The 14,912-nt window shown below is 40.1% G+C and overlaps 1 long non-coding RNA gene across 3 annotated transcripts in view; it reads right to left on the bottom strand.

Annotated features, from left to right (window-relative positions):
* Positions 1-252: 252 nt before the first annotated feature.
* Positions 253-14,912, bottom strand: part of LOC120537752 — a 30,531-nt gene continuing 15,871 nt past the window's right edge. Inside the window, exons 2-4 of one of the 3 annotated variants that reach the window (XR_005635386.1) lie at positions 14,243-14,360; positions 11,049-11,233; positions 253-625 (exon numbers count right to left, since the gene is read on the bottom strand). This is a non-coding gene — a long non-coding RNA (uncharacterized LOC120537752). Of the gene's footprint in view, positions 626-882; positions 1,210-10,284; positions 10,324-11,048; positions 11,234-14,242; positions 14,361-14,912 lie in introns of those variants that run through there. The other 2 variants (XR_005635385.1, XR_005635384.1) reach the window with 2 other exon arrangements.

Below are 14,912 nucleotides of genomic sequence, written 5' to 3'. Positions count from 1 at the left end.
CCTTCCAGGATCATCATGAGCGAAAAGCACAAGCGAAGATGAAATCCACATTGCCAGAATCCATTTGTGTGAGAGGAGCAGCCAGGGCCGGATTTAGATGAAAAGAGGCCCTAGGCTATTCCACTTATGATTCCCTTTCACCTCCCATTTTTAAGTTTGTTCAAATTGCTAACAATTTGAATGTAGGCCCCTCTTGATCTTGAGGCCCTAGGCTGAAGCCTAGTTAGCCTATAGGAAAATCCGGCCCTGGGAGCAGCTTCAGAAAGACCATGAAAAGTGACTAGTGATCAAGTGACTTAGAAGGGGAAGGCGGTCCTCACCCAAGTGGAGAAATGCTGACCCGTACCAATGATGTAGCCTGGGAGTGGAAGGAACACTTTGAGGAGCTCCTGAACCTTAAAGACATGCCGTCTGCAGAGAAGACAGAGCCAATCCTCACTTTCCCGAGGGAGGTCACTGAGGTATTTAAGCAACTTCACTGTGTCATGTCCCCAAGGATGGATGAGATACAGCCAGAGATGCTCTGGACATTGTTGGGCTGCCTGTCTGGCACGCCTTTTCAATGCTGTGTGGTCATCGGGAGCTGTGTCCCTGGAGAAGCAGACCAGAGTGGTGATCCCCAGTTCTGAAAAAGGAAACAGCAGGCTCCAGCTATCAGGAAAGCTATCCATGGGAAAGCTTATGCCAGAGTACTACAAACTAGACTACATCCAGTCATGGAAATTCAGATCTAAGAGGAGTAATATGAATTTCATCCAGGCCATGAGCATGAAAAATGGGATTTTAGACATTTCTGCAATTTATTAAAAATGAAAAACTGAAATATCTCAATGATACATGTATTCAGACTCTTTACTCATTATATACTTGAAGCATCTTTAAGTGTGATGACAGCCTGGAATCTTCTTAGGCTAGGATTTGGAGAATTTGTACCATTTTTCCTTACAGATCCTCTCAAGCTTTGTCAGATTGGATGGAGACCATCAGTGGGCAAGAATTTTCAGGTATTTCCAGAAATTTTCGATTCGGTTTACATATAGCCACTCCTGTGTTGTACAGTATTTGTTGTGTCTTTGTCCTGTGGGAATGTAAACCTTTAGCCAGTCCTCAGATCCAGAGCACACTGAAGTAGGTTTTCATTAAGCATATCACCATTCTTTGGTCCACCCATCTTTCCTTCAACAAAAAGTAGTTTCTCAGTTCCTGACCCTGAAAAACAACCACATATCATGATGCAGCCACCACCAGGTTTCACTGTCGGTGTGGTATTATTGCACTGTGAAAAGCAGTACCTAGTTTGCTCCAGACATGACACTAATCTTGGTTTTTTATCAGACCAGAGATTCTTGCTTTCTACAGACTGAGAGTCCTTTAGATGCTTTTTTTGCAAACTCCAAATGGGTTTTTATGTGTCTTTTACTGAGGTAAGCCTTCTGTCTGACCACTCTAACTTGATCAGTAGAGTGCTGCAGTGGAGCTTGTCCACAAAGGTTCTATGGAGATTAGTCTGAGTGACAGTTTGGTTTTGATCCCCAGTCTTCCCAAGGTGTTTCTCCCCTTTCTAGTTAGAGTCATGGTTGTTCCCAACTTACTCCATTTAAAAATTACAGAACCCATTATGCTGTTGGGAACCTGCAATGCTGTAGACTTTCTTTTTAGCCTTCCCCAGATCTGTGCCTCGACACAATATTTCCTTTAAGGTTGGCAAGCAATTCCTTTAACCTATTGGCTTGGTGTTTGTTTAAATGTGGGAACTTCTATACACAGGTGTGTGACTTCCCTTACACTCCAAGTCATAACCTCAGATCTCCAAATGAAGGTTTGCTTATTATTTCAAGAGCCAACCTAAAAGTAGTGGTGAGATATCTTTTTGCTGTTATGCACCTTGAATTTCAAATACTTTACTAATAGAAATGTGCCACGCTAATACTGTAGAACAATTTAAAAATACTGCTCTGTATGGGCATTGAATTACCATTTTCCTCTCTGGGTTCTGTAATTCCCTACTAATTAATCTCTATTATTCTCTGCTGTCTTTTCTGGTTCTTCTGTGGTGGCAATCTGCGCCGCCACCACCAGATTAAGGTACCATGTTTCCCCCGGTGTTTATAAATTAAATGGTGGGAATCCCAGATGTCCACATGACCACCATCATCTTCAATTTCTTCCACGTGAAGCCAGAAAACCATGAGGACTGATTTAGAACATCTATGTTAGGTAAAATGTCCAGTTGGTGCTGAGCAGTCTTTTGGCATTGGAACCCCTGCAGATTTTCTTTTCTCCAGCCTAACTGGAGTTTTTTTGTTTGCTTGTTTGTTTTTTCTGCCCTCCTGGCCACCCATCCATCCATCCATTATCCAACCCGATATATCCTAACTACAGGGTCACGGGAGTCTGTTGGAGCCAATCCCAGCCAGCATAGGGCACAAGGCAGGAAACAAACCCTGGGCAGGGCGATAGCCCACCACAGGGCGTACACACACACACACACACACACTAGGGACAATTTAGGATCGCCAATGCAACTAACCTGCGTGTCTTTGGACTGTGAAAGGAAACCAGAGCACCCGGAGGAAACCCATGCAGACACTGGGAGAACATGCAAGTGAACCCAGTTCTCCTAACTGCGAGGCAGCAGCACTACCGCTGCGCCACCGTGCCGCCCTCTTGCCATTCAACCTTACCTTTTTCTTTGTTAAATACTGTATAACATTATTGCCTAATCTTGTTTGTGTTTTATATTCATTTCCTTTTATTTAATTTTGTAAAGCACTTTGAGCTACATTGTTTGTATGAAAACCTGCTATAGAAATAAATGTTGTTGTTGTTGCTGTTGTTTCCAAATCAGCCTAATAAATTAAATTGACCACAGGTGGATTCCCAAAAAGACACGGGAACATCTCAATAATAATCCCTAGACTGACAGTGTGGAATGGTGGGTAAAGCTTTAGACTTCAAACTTGGAGGTTGTAAGTTCAAATTCCACTGCAGACACTATGCGACCATGAGAAAGCCCCCTCACCTTCCTGTGCTCTAACTGGAAAAAGAAATGCATCGAATTGTGTCTCTCCAAATACCATATGTCATGGCACTGACTGAATAAATGTGTCAGCCAAATAATAACTCAGGACAGAATGGGATGCACATGAGCCAAACTTGAAGTGCCATAGCAGACAACAGGAATACTTCTGTCAATGTAATATTTCATTTGCTAATTTTTATTTAAATTTACAAAAAAATTTAAAATCCTATTTTCACTTTCTCATTCTTGATGTGGGGAAATAAATAATTTAAATTAAAATCTATCTTACGTTAGCTCCTTCCCTTTGTTCTTCAAACATTACTGGCTTCTTGTGGATGGCAGATGACATTACGCCCGACAAGGGCACCAACCCAGGAGAGATGGCCTCATTGTCTAGCTGTTAAGTCACTAGTCTGCAGGCTTACCAGTTCAAGGCTCATCACTGATTCACTCAGCCTGTTGAAATTTTGGTGACATCCAATAGTGGGGTTCAGAATGAAGTGGACAATTACAAGTAGTAGTCACCATGGTGAGTTACAGAAGTTAGTGAACCGTTGTGAATTGATAACTTGGAAAGTTATTTTCTGGGTATTACAAAGTTCATAGCAGAAACTGTGCATGGATATATCAGTTTAATGTCTTGTAGAACAGTTCTAGTTAGGTTCAGTAATATTTTATTTATTCCCCAGTTACCAGGATTGGGGTTTCATCCATCACAATGACTGTCATGACCAACACAACATGTTGAGCATTAGTGCAACACTCCTTGATTTGGATAGCCTCTATCTAAAAACAAACTTTTGCTTTGTGCAGTTGTCTTTGCCTCTCTGATTTTGAAGCCTAGCTTCACCATTTTGACTACACTTCTGGTTCTGGAGTTTGTTTTTTTTTTCGTCTTTGTGGTAATGGGCCATTTTCTGAACTTGACCCTGTCCCAATGGCTGTTCCAGCGATTTCACTCTCTTCTCATAGCTCAGGCTCCGAGAAGAACAAAGAATGCACTCATTGCCATTCAATGATTAAAGCGACGCACGCCTAGAAAGAGCCATGCCGAGGATGCTTTAACATGAGGCTTAACTCCAAGTTGTCATTTGAGATGATCATCAATGTTTTTATTTCTAATTTTTGAAATGCTGTATGCAGAAAACATTATCTTGTGCAGATTTTTGAAAAATATTTAAATATTGCATGCCGCAAGTGAAATGTGCCAATGCTGGCACATTTCAAAAGTATCAACAGTTTAAAGTGTAATATTAACAATACTAATGTTTTGTTATTTTTCATGCATGATGAAAATAAGTGTAGCTGTAGAGGTTTCTGATTCAGCGCAGTGGTAGTGCTGCTGCCTTGCATTTAGGAGACCCAAATTCACTTCCCGGGTCCTCCCTGCATGGAGTTTGCATGTTCTCCCCGTGTCTGTGTGGGTTTCTTCCCAGTGCTCCGGTTTCCTTCCACAGTCCAAAGACATGCAAGGTTAGGTGCATTGGCGATTCTAAATTGTCCCTGGTGTGTGCTTGGTGTGTGTGTGCACCCTGCGGTGGGCTGGCTCCCTGCCCGGGGTTTTTTCCTGCCTTGTGCCCTGTGTTGGCTGGGATTGGCTCCAGCAGACCCCCGTGACCCTGTGTTAGGATATATCAGGTTGGATAATGGATGGATGGATGGATGGTTTCTGATTCAAGTCAGATGAGGCATAGGCATTTCTCTTCCTGATTTTGAGCTGTACCGTAGTCCAATGTCCGATATTCCTATGTTTAAACCCTCAACTTCCCACTCCATCTTGGCTTCTTACAGAAAAATAAACTTGTCCCTCTCTCTCTCTTTGCAAGAGTTATCATTTATCAAATTTAGAACAAAAGAAGGAGTAGATGTATATAATCCTGTTACACTTTATGTTCTGCCCACAAAGTACAAAAGCATTCTGGCAGAAAAAAACCCATTCTGGTAGTCCCTCACACCATTGTTTCACAATAGTTATCTAAGTATTGGTTGGCAAGCTTGGCCTTCACAAGGTATGAACACACTCGGCAATTTGTCTGATGGAACTTGGCCTGCCTCTTTCCAGGTTCTTAAAGGCAAAAACACATTATATATTTCTCTTTGTTTTTCTATTTACAGATCAAATCTTCTTTGGACTTGTGGAATAAGTTTTGCTGCCCCTATTCCCAACCACTTGACTATTTGTTCTCAGCTTTGTTTTCCACTACACTTTGTATGTCCACCTTTGTAATTTCACAGTGACACCTGATCATTAATCTACACCTATCAACTCCATTGTGTTGGGACACAATTTTTAAAAACATAAAAAATTCCTCCAGAAATTCTAACTATCAATAAATCTAATATAACAACAACATTTATTTCTATAGCACATTTTCATACAAATAGTGTAGCTCAAAGTGCTTTACAAGATGAAGAAAGAAACGTTTATATGAAACAAAAATAAAATAAGGCAATACTAAGTAACAAAGAATAAAGCAAGGTCAGATGGCCAAGAAGACAAATAAAACAAACAAACAAACAAATAAAACTTCCAGATGGGCTGGAGACAAAAAACAAAATCTGCAGGGGCTCCAAGGCCATAAGACCCCCAGCCCCCAGTGGGCATTCTACCTAACATAAATGATCTAAATCAGTCCTTATGGCTTTTAGGTTTCACATGAAAAACTTTGATGATGATGGTCATGTGGACATCTGGACTTCAATCCATGAATGTAGGGACTGCAATGTGCTTTGATCAGGTGGTGGTGGACCAGAAAAAGAACTACAGAGAATAGTAGGGGTTATTGTGGATCCTTGATGATAATGATAATTCAATGCACATATACCTTAACAGGGATACACTAAAATGTACCTATAAGAAAGACATAATAAACTAATTTTTTAAAATGCTCCGCCATATTAGCCTGGGGAATTTCTATCAGTAAACTATTCCAGATTTTATGTGCATAACAGCAGAAGGCTGCCTCACCACTTCTGTTAAGTTTATCTCTTGGAATAATAAGCATTTGAAGATCTAAGATCATGACTTGAAAGCATTCCAGAATATAGCAAGATTATTTATGGCTTTGTAAATCATTTGAGGTATTTTAAAGTCAATTCTAAATGACACAGGTAACAAATGAAATGACATAAAACTGGAGAGATGAGCTATGATTTATTGTTCCTAATTAAGATTCTGCTAGCTGTATTCTGCACCAGCAACTGACTCATATCTTTCTTGGGTAGTCCTGAGAGGAGTGCGTTACAGTAATCTCGTTGACTTAAAACAAAAATGTGAACTAATTTTTCAGCATCATGAAAAGTTATAAGGTATATTTTATATATATATATATATATAAATATATTTATATATATATATTACTTTATACTGATATTATATATATAACTTTTGCTATATTCCTTAAGCAAAAAAAATGCTGATCTAGTAACATGATTAATATATGATTTAAAATTTAGGTGAGAGTCTATAAATGCCCCTAAATTCTTTTCCTCTATCTAGATTTTTAAGTCTAATGGATCAAGTCTATTTCTAATATCCTCACTATATCAATTTTTGCTATTTCTGTTTTCTCCTTATTTAGTTTGTGAAAATTACTACTCATCCACTCAGACACCACAGGTAAGACATTGTGTGTGTGAACCAAGAGAGTCAGGGTCATCAGGCGCTATTGATAAATACAATTGTGTGTCATCAGCATAGCTGTGATAGCTCACGTTATGCCTTGAGATAATCTGATTTAGAGATCGAAAAGAGCAGTGGATCCAGGATAGATCCTTGTGGAACACCAAATAGAATATCACATGTCTTCAAAGTATAATTACCATAACTAACAAAGAATTTCTACCTGTTAAGTAAGACTGAAACCAATTTAAAACATTGCCCAAAAAACCTACCCACTGACTAAGGTGATTTATAAGAATATTGTAATCAATGGTATCAAATGCAGCACTCAGATCTAAGAGGATAAGAACAGATAAACGGCCTCTGTCTACATTTACCCACAAGTCATTTACTACTTTTACCAGTGCAGTTTCTGTACTGTGATTTGTTCTGAAACTTGTCAGGAATAGCATGTTTATTCAAGTGACCATTTAGCTGGGCAATGACTTTCCTTTTCTAGAATTTTACTTAAGAAAGGCTGGTTAGAAATAGGTGTAAAATTGTCAGAAACAGAAGTGTTGAGCAGTGGTTTAACAACACCAGTCTTAAGACAGTCTGGGAAGACCCCCGTATATCTAAGGATGAGTTTACTATGCCAAGCACACTATTAGTTAGAACATCGGATACGTCTTTGAAAAGGCTTGTTGGTATTGGGCCAAGTGAAGGGTTTCAGTTGAGATATATAATATAAAGTTATCCACAGAGTTTATTTTTACCCTAGAAAGCATTTCCTGATGGGTTTAGCTCCTGATCCACTCCATCACCAGCGTTCTTCTTATGCACCGAGCACTTTTCTCCACACATTCTGGGAATGTCCAACTATTGCAGTTCTTTGGCCCTCAGTTGCTTTCATGCTCTTCTCCATTTTATTTGTGCCTCTTCCTTGCTCTCCTATAACTCTACTCCTTTTAGATTTCTCTGTTCTTTCTCTCTCTGATCATCACCAGTATATCATTTCATTGGCAACAATAGCAGCCAATGTTCTCTGTCCTTAGGTCATATTTTTGCAACCTTGATTTATGGTGCTAGTGGTGTACCTGCTCCATCTATTAGAGGGTGGACAATACAGTATTTCCATGATTAAGTAATGGATGGCAGTGAGCCTATGATTCAACTTGATTTGTAAATTATATTTTTCTCTTGCTCAGCAGACTATGTGGGGTTATAGTGATGTGTTTTATTAATTTATATTTCCCTCTGTTCTCTTTTGTATATTGTAGCTCTGAGTTTGAGATGGATTGGAGTGGCCACTGTAGAGTGGTGTTTGTATGTGGAGGGGTTAAATTAATATATAAAAATGTTTTTTTACATTTTCCTCTTCCTAATTTTTGAAATCAAATAAAAAATGGATGCAAAAAAATATATATATATGGGCTCCCAGCGCTTAAGTTAAAAAAACATCAAAGCCATTGAAAATTAAGTAATGAGTTCAAATAGTTGAACTATCCTGCGGTACTTTTATACATTGTCATCAATCACGGGAACACACAAGTGCAAAAAAGAAATGATGGAGGGTACTCCAGGTCACCCCTTTTAATAACAGTGTGACTGGACAAAATAAACAGAGGTGCAAAATATGAATAAAACATCTAGTAGGCTGAATTGCCTCCAAAAGTGGAGTGAGTCAAGCTCTGTAGGGCGGTCAGAGATCTGTCCGGCGGTCTTTGTTTTCCTAAAATGAATTGCCTCCTTCCAGGAGCGTCTCAGCCTTATAGTCTCTTGACTGGAAGGGGTGGAGTCAGCTGCACTTAACGGGTGTCTCCTCAGAACTGTGAGTGGAGAAACTGATAGTCCCATCAGGGACAGCACCCCTTTGTGTCCCCTGGTGGTAATGCTTGCCTCTGATGAAACCAGAAGGAGACCCTCTGATGTGTATGCCTGACAACACGAGACTTTAATTCAGTTGTAAAATGAAATAAATACTCAGATCAACAGTCAGTCGACTCTCATAACATTCTACTGTCATTTTTATCTTTAGACATTTGGCCATTTCACAGACCTATCATTCTGTTATCAGACTGGTACTTTTTCACACAGACGCGCATTTCTAAATGATCGCTTTAAAGTGATGACAAACTTTGTAAAGCCTTCCTGTAAAGTGATCTGCACTGGCTGCCATGACTGTTCCTCCAGATCAATGCACTATTCTTTTTGATCAGCAAACGTTACCATATTTGGCGAACTTGAAAGTAACCTGCTTTTTAGTTGTCTGTAAGCCTGAAGCCATTGAGCTGATTGACTATAACAGTCTCTTCAGTAAGAAAGTGTGTGAATTTTTTTTTTTTTTTGCAGTCAAATTATTAGGCGTGTTAACTGGAAATAAAAAAGAAATGGTGTTTCTTCTTTGTTATTTTTATTAACAGAAAAACCACCATCTGCCAGCAACCAACTCACTGCCCCACCAACCACAGTCTCAGCCTTCAGAAGTGGTAAATATTAATTAAAGAAAAACAAAAGGGGACACAGCAGGCTGACAGCCAGGCAGCAAATAGAGGAAAACCTTTGTGTGTTAAGCACAGATGTTTGACCTCATCACCTATAAAAATGTAGTCACAAGGTTCAGTCGAAGCAGACCTCAGCTTTGTGCTTTCCAAAGCGATCAGTCAAGTGAGTTTGCGATATGTTGTGGAACAAGTGGCAAGTGGAATTTTATTGCAGAAAGATACACTCCCTGAGAAAATGTTTAGGACCACCTGTACACCTGCTTATCCGTGCACTTATATAATCAACCAATCATGTGGCAGCAGTACAATGCATACAGTCATGCAGATACAGGTCAGGAGCTTCAGTAAATGATCACATCAACACACCAGTATGGAGAAAAAATTTGATCTCAGCGATTTGAAGTGTGCCAGGATTGTTGGTGGTCTGAGTATTTCGTAAACTGACAATCTCCTGGGATTTTCATGCACAACAATCTCGGCTTAATTATGTGAGGAATAAAAAACATCCAACGAGTGGCAGTTCTGTGGACGGAAACACTATGTTGGTGAATGTGGTCCAGAAGAGAATGGCCAGACTGGCTTGAACTGATGTAACTGAGGTAATCTCTCTCTTCAACTGTAGTGAGCAGAAAAGCATGTCAGAATGTACAACATGTTGAACCTTGTGGCGGATGGGCTACAAAAGCAGAAAACTATGTTGGGCTCAACTCCTGACAGCCGAGAACAGAAAGCTGAGGCTCCAGTGGGCACACGCTGGACCACCAAAACTGGACAGTTGAAGACTTGCCAAAATGTAGCCTGCTTTGATGAATCTTGATTTCTGTTGAGGTACACCAATGGTAGACTCAGAATATGGCGCCAACAGCATGACTCCAAGCACCTAACCTGCCTTGTATCAGAAGTTTCAGGCTGCTGGTGGTAGTGTAATGTTGTTGCGAATGTTTTCCTGACATACTTTGGACCTGTGAACACCAAGTAATCAATGCTTGAATGCCACGGTCTATATGAGTTTTGTTGCTGACCAGGTATATCCCTTCATGGCCACAGTTTACCCATTTTGTAATGGCTACTTCCACCATGATAATGCACCATGTCACAAATCAAAGGTCATCTCAAACTGGTTTCAAGAACATGACAATGAGTTTATTGTCCTTCAGTGGCCTTCCCAGTCACCGGATCTGAATCCAACAGAACACCTTTGGGATGTAGAAGAGCGGGAGATTAGCAGAATCTGACAAAACTGCCACAAATTGCATATTACAGTAGAGTCAAGTCCACATGGACCAGTCTCTCAAAGGAATATTTCCAAAATCTTATGGAATCCATGCCTCGAAGAACCAAGGCTGTTTTGAGAAACAAAGGAGGCACTGCCAAGTAATAATACAGAGGTCCTAAGAATTTGCCTAGTGAGCGTAAAGTAGAATTGTGGCGAGAGCAGGCCATTCAACCCAACAAGCTCATCCATCCTGTTCACTGAGATCAACTAAAATCCAGGATAGTCTCTTTTTTTTTTTACTTTTTATAGTATGGGTTGTCATAGGTTGTCACACTCTCCATTGATCTACTTTATTTTCGCTTGTTCTTCAACAGGAGTAAGACTCCATTCCTAAAGCAAGGTGGATGATGAAGCTAACACTTATAATACTGAAATGGCTTGGGTTATATAAGTTGTTTCTTATAATATTATTATCTTTATTATCTTGGTGATGAAGTTAGCAGCTACTCTGCATTAGTGTTGGTTAGTTAGTTATTTAGGTTTCTAATGAGAAGAGTTGAATTAAATAATAATGTTCAAAATGTATGAATATGTGGCACATCCAATAAACTCCATCTGATATTAAACAAGAAACTCATTGCTTACATTGCTAATGCCTTAAATTTAATAATATTAATAATATTAATTTAAAAAAGCAAAACTCACCTCATTTCTCTAAATGGAACACACTGTAGAGCTTAAACTTTAAACTCCGTCTTTACTGTCCATAAAAGCTGGGAGATTTGGGCGACTTGTTGTTGACACTTGTGGGTTTTGTTGTGATGTGTTTGTGTTTCCCTACTGAGGTTAAGTTAAGATCATTGGTGTCATCTTTATTCTTCATCATTTCCCTTTAAAGGTCAAGGATAACATGAAGTTAATCTTAAAGCAGAAGCAGACCCTACAATACAAATATTACATTGTTATTTATATAAATAGTAATATAAATTAAATGACTAATTAATAGGTAGGATATAACTTGTAAAGTAAAAGGAATGGTCATATCAGTAGATATTAATGTCACACTGTTTAGTGTATTTGAGAGAATCATGAACAACAAGTGTAAAGGGTGCTCTGGTCAGGGTCCAAATTTGACTTTAGGGTGGCATCCTGGATGGGAGGCCGTTTAGGACATCAGCATGTGAGATGTGAGAATAATGGAAGGATCCACTGAAATAGCTTCTCCAATTGTAATGGTATAGTTAAAAGTGGCTCCTGATGACAAATAATGGTAACTTAATCGTTCCCCAAGCTACAAAAAATGCTTATGCAAAAACTAAACTTCAAATGGGAGTTGTTTTGATTTTATTTTACACACAAAATCTGCCAATAGGATAAGCAAAATTTCCTTGACAGTTTCTTAGAGTAAGCTAAATATACATTTTTTGATAAGTCAAAAATTCTTACAATAAGGAAACAAGATTTAATGTCATGATATACTGTAAATACTTTTCACTTGCTTAGATTTCAATTCTTGCAATGTACAAGTCAGCATTAGGGTGGACTTGTTGCCTCATGCATAGCAGTTTATCGTAAGAGAGCAGACAGTGTGGCGTATTGGTTAAGGATTCTGGGATTTGGACATGAAACCCTGAGGTTGTGGGATCAAATCCCACTACTGAAACTGTGGGACCCTTAGCGAGTCACTTCACCTGTCTGTGCTCCAAGTGGAAAAATGAGAGTCACTTTGATCTCAAATGTTGTAAGTCTCCTTAGATAAATAAACAATATTAATAAATAACACGTGAAACATAGTCCTAGCTATTAGGTCGTTGAGTTTGGAGGGAAGTGGTGGCAAAGGTTTGTCTGGCAAGGAAGAAGAGAAGGCTACAGTGCTCATAAAACAAGACTCTCTTGGATTCTAGACAGTGAACAGGATGGATAAACTTGTTGGGCTGAATGGTCTGTTCTCCTCACCACTGTTGTAAAATTCCAAAAGGTCTTCAGTGTTTTCATGTATTCATTAGGCCGATGATGTAACTCAATAGTCTGGTGGTAAACTCTGATGGCCAAACTGCCATTACTGGCACACTCCCACCCCATTCCTATGGAGTCACTAAGAGCTCCACTACCTCCTGATTTACAGACTAACCACTGGGCCCCCACAGGTTAGTCAGAGATTCAGCTTCTTCTGTAAGCAGCCCCCAAACCTGGATTAAATACTGTTTTTATTATATTTGGATTTGTGTATGCCCAGACTGTTACTGATCAAAGTAGTACATTTTAAAATATGTGTCTCACCCTAGCAGAATCCATCCATCATTTCACCAAAGACACTTTTAGTCTACAGACACAGAAGCTCAGAAGCCACCTTCACCTCACTACTCCTACCAGGCACTTGCATATTCTCACAAATTATGAACATCACATATATCAGTGATAAATGAGAGACTGAAGGAGAAAAAAAATCCAAACTCGTCAACTCTAATTTCCTGCTTTGGTTATTTGTGCATTACAATGAATGAAACAGACAAATTGATCAACATTGCATCTAAAGAAAATCAGCTTTCTCCTGATAGTGCCGTTAATGAATATCTAACATTTTCAAAAGGACTATGCCACTTTGTGGCAGAAAGGTGAAATGCAACAGAATGTTTTGGGTTGGCACATTTGCACAAACAATGGTTTTCTTTAGGTATCTTATCTCCTGCAGTGGAATCGTCGTCCAACACGTTTTTCCTCACCTCTGTTATGGGACACCACAGAATTGGAACTCACATTACTGCTAGAAGTGGTATTATTAACCTTTCAGTATGTGACTGTCGGTCAGGTCACTCTCATTGTCTCAAATGCAGCATTTACAGCTTGTTCAAATCATCATTCTAGTTTATTTTTTGAAAATTGTCATAGTTTTTTGAAAAAATAAAACAGCTCCCATTTTAAAATTTTCTTTTTTGCTGCACCACCTATCTCTCATTTTAAATGATCATCCACATTGACTTTTTCTCTTTTGCAGCAGAGTAACAAGACATCAAATGCACAAACTCATAAAAATGACATATTAGATGCCTGCCCTGATCGTGCCTCACCCTTGTCAACCAAGTGGGACTCATCATTTTCTTGTGAAAGCATTTCATTTAGGTGACATCGGACAGGTTTATAATCATGTGGATGGAAGTGGGGTTGGGTTATGTGCTGGAGGGCAGATTGCTGTGTGTTCCTGTCAATGCAGATATGAGCTTTTCCTGTCATTAAGCATTTCATTTCTTATTTGCTAAGGCACCTTTGTGAACAGAACTCAGGGTGTGACCCCAGGTTACCTTGATAATAGGTCCGTCCATGGCAGACTCAAAACAAGAGGCTGAGTCTCAGTACTTTAGCAAAACCAGCTTTATTCAGCTTGAAACAGGAACAGCACAGTTATTTATTGTTGCGGGAGCTACCGCTCTCCTATACACAGACACAGCAATCAGGTAGCATCGTGGCAAGGTTAGTGGGCATGTAATACAGTTCCCTGCATTTATAATGCATCACCCATCGACAACAGGCATTTATAGCGTAAATGCAGTCGGCTCGGATTTGCTTTCACTGAGAGCTGCTACAGTGCTGGGAACCTGCGGTTGTCCTGGTAATGGATCAACTTTCTTCCACAGACGCGGTGATTGCAAGAGTCCCAAAAGAGTTTAGAAATTTTACTATATATATATGTATATATATACTCGGTATACTGTATATATATAGTGGACACTAGAGAGACCCAACACAACAAATGCAGGACATGGGTTAAAACCACAAAGAGAAACTCTTCACAAGTGTTCTCACCACCACATCCTCAAGTAAATACTTGGCACAATATTAAATTCTTCTCCTTTATTTGTCTTTTTCTCCTCCACTCCTCCCAGAAAGTTTTGTCCACCTACCGCCCAACTCTGGCTCCCCAACTGGATTTGAGGTGGTTCTTTTTATACTGGCAAACCCAGAAGTACTTCTGCTCTTCTGCCCACGTGGCCTGCCAGCACGTCTGGGTTAAGTGCAAACCTATAATAAAATAATAATATATAATAATCATATGTCTTCCACAGCACCCCCTGGCATTACCCACTGCACCCAACAGGGCTGAGATAAAGAACTCCAAGTCCCATATTGCCCTGCGGGAATCTGAGGCACTGCTGTAATCCCTGGGAGCTGCAATCTAGCGTCTCAGGGAATGCAGTGCCCTAAAGAAGCTGTCTACCCCCATCTTATCATATCCTGAACGGGTTGGGCTGCCAGCCATCTCTTACAATATAGAAATATATATATATATACTGTATATTGTCCCAGATGACTGGGGACTCTACCCAGCCAGGACGCCTGGACGGTCCCCGAGATGGATGATACCTCCCCTGGGCCACGAGAGGGCAGCCGCCCGGGTCTGCTTGGGGACCACGGGAACGGAGCTGGGACGCTCACCCCTACAGTAGGATGCGGCCACCGCCAGGGGGCACCCGGACAGTTAGGGAATCCTGGATGGCAGCACTTCCGCCACACCAGGAAGTGCTGCCGGAAGCAATCCCAGGGGCACCCAGGTGCTCTCCTGACACTTCCACC

This window comes from Polypterus senegalus, chromosome 10, assembly GCF_016835505.1.
Source record: "Polypterus senegalus isolate Bchr_013 chromosome 10, ASM1683550v1, whole genome shotgun sequence".
Classification (NCBI taxonomy): domain Eukaryota; kingdom Metazoa; phylum Chordata; class Cladistia; order Polypteriformes; family Polypteridae; genus Polypterus; species Polypterus senegalus.
The sequence above is the reverse complement of the archived record's forward strand: the minus strand, read 5'-3'. Positions and strand labels throughout refer to the sequence as shown.